Source organism: Loxodonta africana, chromosome 1 (assembly GCF_030014295.1).
Source record: "Loxodonta africana isolate mLoxAfr1 chromosome 1, mLoxAfr1.hap2, whole genome shotgun sequence".
Classification (NCBI taxonomy): domain Eukaryota; kingdom Metazoa; phylum Chordata; class Mammalia; order Proboscidea; family Elephantidae; genus Loxodonta; species Loxodonta africana.
The window spans coordinates 75,251,397-75,258,858 of record NC_087342.1 but is presented as its reverse complement, the minus strand read 5'-3'; the positions used below and the strand labels follow the sequence as shown (position 1 = coordinate 75,258,858).

At 41.0% G+C, this 7,462-nt stretch overlaps 1 non-coding gene across 1 annotated transcript; it reads left to right on the top strand.

Annotated features, from left to right (window-relative positions):
• The first annotated feature begins 904 nt into the window (after positions 1–904).
• On the top strand, positions 905–977 carry TRNAV-UAC (transfer RNA valine (anticodon UAC)). Its single transcript has one exon. It is a non-coding gene; the product is annotated as a tRNA-Val (tRNA).
• Positions 978–7,462: the final 6,485 nt, after the last annotated feature.

Genomic DNA, 7,462 nt, shown 5'->3' with positions numbered 1-7,462 from the left:
GATATAGAAGGGCCCTGGTGGCATTGACGTTAAGAGCTCAGCTGTTAACTAAAGTGTTAGCAGCAGCCCCACAGAAACCCTATGGAACAGTGAATTAGCTTGATGGCAACAGGTATTGATGTACTATTGTGTGCCAGTCCCTGCCAATACAAAGGTAGCAAAACAGATGTGTTCCCTGACATAACGATGTCTTAGTTTCTTAGTGCTGCTGTGACTGAAATACCACTGGCTCCACTGGGGATCAAACCCAGGATCTTCTGCATGTAAAGCAGATATGCTAACCACTAAACCATGCAACCACAAGAAGTACAGTCCCATGGACTGCCAGAAGAACTAACAAAATGTCTTGGAAGAAGTACAGCCAGAATTCTCATTAGAAGCGAGGATGGTGAGACCTGCTCTTAGATGCTTTCCACTTGTTATCAGGAGGGACCAGTCCTTTGGGTGGATTAAAGAACAGGATTTTTTTTTCTTTCTTTTATTTCACAGTTCAGGAGGCTAGAAGGCCAACTTCAATGTGTGTTTCTGAGGGGAGGTCCTTCCTCATCTAGTTGAACTTTTTGATTTATTGTGTTTCTGTGCCATGGAGCTGGTTCTGACTCACAGCAGACCCTACAAGAGAACAAAACACTGCTCGCTCTTATGCCATCCCCACAACCATTGTTATCTTGAGGCCTTTGTAGCAGTGCTGTGTCAGTCCATTTCATTGAAGGTCTTTCTGTTTTTCACTGACCCTCTCATGTACCAAGCAGAATGTCCTTTTCAAAGGGCTGATCCCTTCTGATATCACGTCATATGTGAGAGGAAGTCTTGCCATCCTCACTTCTAGTGAGCATTTTGGCTGTACTTCTTCCAATACAGTTTTATTAGTTGTTCTGGATGTCCATGGGACTATATTTGTAGTGGTTCCATGGCGTAGTGGTTTGCACATCTGCTTTACACGCAGAAGATCCTGGGTTCAATCCCCAGTGGAGCCAACTTAATCTTTTAGCAGCCTGCAATCCTACTTCCTGTGCTGCTTTATGTGCTTCTACGTAGATTCACCTGTGTCCGTTGTCTGTTGGTATCAGCTGTCTTCCACCCAGTGTGTGCTCCCTTGTCTCTGAGTCTAATCTGCTGTTTTCATCTCAAGCGTTAGTAGGTTTAGGACCCACTCTACACCGATATGGCCTCACTGACAGAACAAAGAAATCCTATTTCCAAATGGGATTTCATACACAGATATAAGGGTTAAAATTTTCAACAGATATTTCTGGAGGATTCAATTCAACCTGTAACAACAATATGTTAAAATTATTATTAACCTTTTTAAAAACAGTCAAACTGTTTTCTAAAGTGGCTGTGTCATTTCGCATTCCCACCTGCACTGTATGAGAGTACAAATTTGTCCACATCATCATAACACAGGTTATTATCTATGTTTTCTGGTATAGGCACAGAGTAAGTGTGAAGAGCTATGTCAATGTGGTTTAATTTATACATCCTTGATGACTGTGAGTAGCACTGGTTCTATAGTGGTTAAGTACTACAGCAGCTAAGTAAAGGTCTGCAGTTCAAATTGACCAGCTGTTCCTTGGAAACCCTATGGGGCACTTCTACTTTCCTATATGGTGGTTATGTGTTAGAACTCGACAGCAAAGAGTTTGGGCTTTTTTCTTTTTCCTTTATTTTTTTGGGTTTACAACTACTATGTTGAACATCTTTTCATGTGCTCATTAGCCATTTGTATGTCTTCTTTGGACAAATGTCTATTCAAATCTTCTGTGTGTTTAAATTTGGTTCTTTATCTTAGTATTATTGATTTATAAAATTTCTTTACATATTCTGGATACAAGTCCTTGATGAGATACTCGATTCACGGATATTTCCTCCCAGCCTATGGTTTGTCTTTTCATTTTCCTAATGGTGCCTTTCAAAGTGCAAAAGATTTTAATTTTGATTTAGTCCTGTTAGTCAATTTTTTTCTTTATGGATAGTGCTTTTGGTGTTATATCTAAGAACTCTGCCTAACCCAAAGTCACAAAGATTTTCTTCAGTGTTTACACCTAAAACTTTCATAATTTGAAGTCTTACATTTCGGTCTATGATGGATTCTAAGTCAACGTTTGTGTATGGTTTGAGGGAAGGCTCTAAATTCTTCTTTTTGTGTGTGGATATCCAATTGTCCCAGCACTAATTGTTGAAAAGGCTATCCTTTTCGTCTTGATTTGCCTGGGTATTTTTCTGAAAAGGGTCGCTATGAATCGGAAACCACCACTTGGCTATGAATTCGAAGATTCTAAGCTTCACTCTCACTAGCTAAGTAACTTTGGGGAAAAAATCCATTCCTACTTTTCATTTATAGAAGTTGACTTAATTTTCTAAAATAAATATTTTAGGGCATAAAAAATAGTACTACCATAATTTGGTCAATATTTTTCTTTGTTTTATGCTTTAAAATATTTTTAAAATAGTTTATTAGGGACACAGAGTTCTACAGCCTCTTAGGAGAGATTCTGCTTTAGACACTGTCTTCAAAATTGATTTCATCCACAGTCACATGGATTTCCTTGGCACCACTGGCCCTGACAAGTGATAACTAATTCTTCCTTCGGGGAAAAGAAGCTATTAAAAAATATATAAAATAATCTTTACCATTTTAAATGTGAGCAAGCCATTGGCAGAGTAATCAATTAATCCCACATTCATCTGAAATTATTATTTTAAGCTAGCAATAACTTCCCTATTTCAAAATTCTATACAAAAGAAATAATCATAGCATGATTATAATTTTAGCTATGATGTTTTTCCATTTTCATTGCCTATGAACATTTCAAGAATTGGATCAATGGTAGAATTTCTAATTTCATTTCCATTTTTTTAGTATTAAGGTTCATGTGCCTATTAATCATAAATTGGATATAATATTGTTTCATGACTCAAGTGTCCTCTAAAATCAAAAGCTGGCTAATGAAACACACTTCTTACCTAGGCATCACCACATCTCGTCCTGTCAGGATGTCCTGTTGGTGCTACTGCGGCATGCTACAAAATTCTCACCTCCTGAACTGCTACCAGTCTGGCCCAAACTACCTGCATCTCTTGCCTGAATTACTGCAGTAACCTAACAACCTTCCTACTGCTGCTTAGCAGCTGCCTGCTAAGCCTGCCTCCAGCCTTCTTCTCTGTGTTGTGTGCTGGGTTGTGACACCCAGGTTCCCTCCTTTCAGGACCAAGGCATTCATTTCCCTAGCTGCCAGAATTGTTGCTCCCTCATGGCACAAAGTTGAGGCCCTCTCTAGGAATTGCCCTCAGCTGAAAGGAACTGCCTCAGTCAAGGCCATGTTCTCTCTCTGAACAGCCCACAGTAACGGATGCTCAGTACATACCTATAAAGGTCTGACTCTCTTGCCTTAACTCTGAAGGGCCCTCCCATTTCCAAGGCTCCTCATGGGATCAGCTCAGGCCTCTCTTGCTGCCTGTCAACTTTCCCCCTTCTAACCCTGCATCCCTCACTTCTTTACAGGTGTTGTTCCCCTTTCATTTCCTAATAAACTTCCTGCACACAAATATCTAATCCACATGAATACAGCTTGTGCCAGGAGTGGCCAAGAATCCATATACTAAGTGGGATTTTGGAGCTGGGTCATTTTCTATTCATATGGCAATGAGTCGTATGTCATTAATATAGCGAACCAATGTTATCCCCTACAAGTGCCCTGAGAATCTAAATATCCACGGAGCATACAAGGCTCAGGAGATCAAAATCTCTTTAGGTGCTTTCACAGAGGTACTCTGCCTATTACTTTTTGCCCTAAAGTGGAAATTAATCAACTTTAGCCTTTGAGGGAGCACAAAGAAGAGGCCGTCTCTCCAGGATATAGGAACGCACAGGGCGGATCCAACGGGGATCCTCTTTCCTGTCTGGAAGGGAATCCTCATGCCCTGATCCACCTGATCCTTTCCAGTGGTCGCAGTACCCTTCTCAATGGCTTCCTGGGGAAGGATGAAGGAGCACTCTCCAGTGAATGTTTCTCTAGGGAAGAAATAGACAAGCTCCAGAATGTCTTATTTTGCAATGGAGGAGCGAAGTTCATTTCTGCTGGAGGTAGTTTTTGTGTTTCTTTTCTTTTTCTTTTTGCAGGAGTGCAGAAAGGGGAAATAGAGAACATAAAGAGAAGCTTGAAAGAATAGTGTCATCTAGTCATAGTTAAGATTATGTATATGACAGTCTCCTTTGGATGAGTGAGGAGGGAGACAACAAACAGAGATCTATCTGAATGTAAAAAGAGTACTTTTTTTTTTTTTAAAAGCAGTTGTCTGGTTAGCTTGTTTGTTTAGAGTGTGGTGTTAATAAGTCCAAGTTCCCAGCTTTGGTCTATGTTTGGGCCAGGAAAACAGGATTTCTGTTGATTAAAAATAAATATACAGTCTGGAGGGGGGATGGGAGTATAGAGAGGGTTGGAAGCTGGCAAAATTGTCACGAAAGGAGAGACTGGAAAGGCTGACTCATTAGGGGGAGAGCAAGGGGGAGTATGGAGTAAGGTATATATAAACTTATATGTGACAGACTGACTTGATTTGTAAATGTTCACTTGACGCTCAATAAAAATTAAAATAAATTAATCAATATATAAATATACAAATAACTTTGCACTCAATTCACACCCAGCTAAACTGAGAAAATAGGCACCCTGATATAAAATCTAGTTCAAATGTCAACTGTATGTCTTTAATAATCCTCAGTAGTGACACCTACCCTCTCTGCTCTCCCTCAAAAATGGGCATGGTGAAGAGAAGAAACAAAGAGATTTTTGGAACAAGTGACAGAAAGCCTCAAGATAGAAATTTTAGTGAAGAAAAGGAGTCTAGCAGTGGGGATGGCCTTGGGGATGGGCTGTGTGCATGGAGGCCATTGTCCATCTGATACCTCGTTCTCCTTGTCCCTTTTCCAGGGTCCAACGCACTGTATTTCCATGGGACTGTCAAGTACTTTCTCTACCTGATTATCTCTGCCACCTGATTGTCACCTCAGCCCTTGCACTGCTCTTTCTTACCGCTGAAACTAATCACAGTCAGACACAATGCATATTTTCCTTCTTTCTTTCTTTTCTTTTTTTTTTAAGGTATCAATAGACTTCCACTCTAATTTCTGTCCATGAAGACATATTTTTTTTTTCTTTTTTCCTTTTCTGGATCTCCAGGACCTAGAATGATGCCAAAGCCAGAGTGAATGTATGAAACCTTTTATTTTTCTCCTGACTTTCTTGTTACTGCCATAAATATTCATATATGCTATTTTTCTCCTACCTTAAAATAATGAATTTTGATACATAATTTGTGGGCAACACATGTTCCAAAAAATGTAAAACTGTACAAACATGCTGCAAAATCCATTTGCTTGCATTGATTTCTCAAATACCCCACAGACACACACAGACACACACACACACACACGCACACACAACCCAAAGCCACCAGGCCTCTCTAACTATGACCCGGGAATCCGTAAATGTGCTTATAAGACTCATCCTGGTGTACAAAAGCCAAAAAAGACAAAAGTTTGACCCAACCAGACTTCCTGGGTGCATTGCCTCATACACTAACATTCCCCAAAGAACTTTTCTTTCATTTTTCAACATTACACCAACCCCCACTGGAGGGCAGCAAATACTTTCAGTGGAAGAATCCCCTTCCAAGAATCCTAACCAAAAACAAAAAACCAAACCCACATTGCCATGGAGTCGATTCGGACTCATAGGGATCCTATACGACAGAGTAAGAATCCTAAGATCCCCAAAATGTTTGTGGACACTTTCTTTCCAACGTGTCATGAAAGCGTTTTAACTGGGAAATTCACATTGTTTACCCATGAAATTTTCATTACTATTCAGAAGTTAAAAAAACTTAATAATCTTGATGTATTCTTGGTATGTCCTAACTATGTAATACTCCAAGATTATCAGATGTTCTGTCGAAAGCTCTTTGAAATTAATGTTAATCATTATGTTTAAAAATACTTTAAAATTTGCTTTATTTAACCTTACATTCGTTATATAAATAATTCCCCTAAAGTCTTTCACTTTGAAGAATTCTCAACGTATTAATGACATCATGTTGATTAAACCAAATGAACAAGACCTTTGGAAAGAAGAAAAAAATTGATGGAGACTCCTGATGACATTTGACTTGACACCGGAAGTCCCTAGGGGTCGATTTCAAAGCGGATAAGCTTTTGAGGTCCTCACTTGACAGAAAACCTGTACATTCCACGCTCTGAATCTGAAGGGACCCAGGTCAACCGGCTCCACGGAGACGGGGATCTTTGGGGCAGGGGCCTTCTCTTGAGACCCGCCTCTACCCTCTTGGAAGCCACGGAAACAGAGAGGAACGGGGCAGGGGAGGCGCTGGCACCGGCTATGGGTGGGCGAAGACCTGAGTGTCAGCGTCTCTAGGGACATGATGTACTGCTTTCAAGCCCAGGCCAACACAGAGGGCAGGAGAGTTCTTGCGTTGGTCACAATATATACGCTCTTCTATGTTTGGAAGAGGAGCCCTTTCCTTCTAGAATTTGAAATCTTCACTTTCCAGAAAGCAGTAAATCCCACTCCCTGGATTCTGAAGGGAGCCTGATCCACCTTACCTTGCAGACTGGGGTTTAAGGGGGAGGCACCTCATTCCAGTGACACCTGCCTCCACCCACTTGGAATACACAGAAACAGAGAGAAATGGGGGAGGGGAGAGGCTGGTCCACACTGGAGGTGGGGTGAACACCCAGGTGTGAAGGCCTCTAGGGAAACAAAGCCATGCTTTCAAGCCCAGGAGTGCAGGAACAGCATGAGCTTTTTTGAATGTTGGTCAAAATATATTCACTCTTATATGTTGGGGTAGGAGGGAAAAGGTCCCATACAAAACCAATTCAATTCTAACTTTGAAAAAACAGACATTTTCCCACCTGCTTTCAAAGCAAGGCCTTTCCTGCATTGGGCAAAGGCTATAACCTCATCTACAATGGAGCTTGTCTTCAGTCACAAATTGCCTCGACAGGATAAAATAGAGTTTTTCTAGATACCCCGGGCTGGATAATCTTGAAGCCGTCTTCTCCTCAAGGGAATTGTCGTGGTGACGGTATGTTTCTTTCACTCATACTATTTGTGTATTAAAATTAACAACCAAACACCATTATTCATAACGGTCAAAGTCTTCACTCAAGTCCCCAATTCCTTTACAAACACAGGCAGGCTGGCAAGAGCGAAGGATTTGATTTCGAGAAAGTCCTCAATATTGTCCCTTGGCAGTTTCTCTTGTCTATGTTTTCTAGTGAAAGAAAATGACCCTTTAGGAACCAGGGCTCAAGTCCTCAGGACTGAACTCTGGAGGTCTGTGGGTCCACACTTGGGCCTGGGCAGCTGGACGGATATGACCTGGGAATGTCAAGCTGCAGGGCCAGATACATGGGGTTGGGGTGGTTTCCTAGATGGGA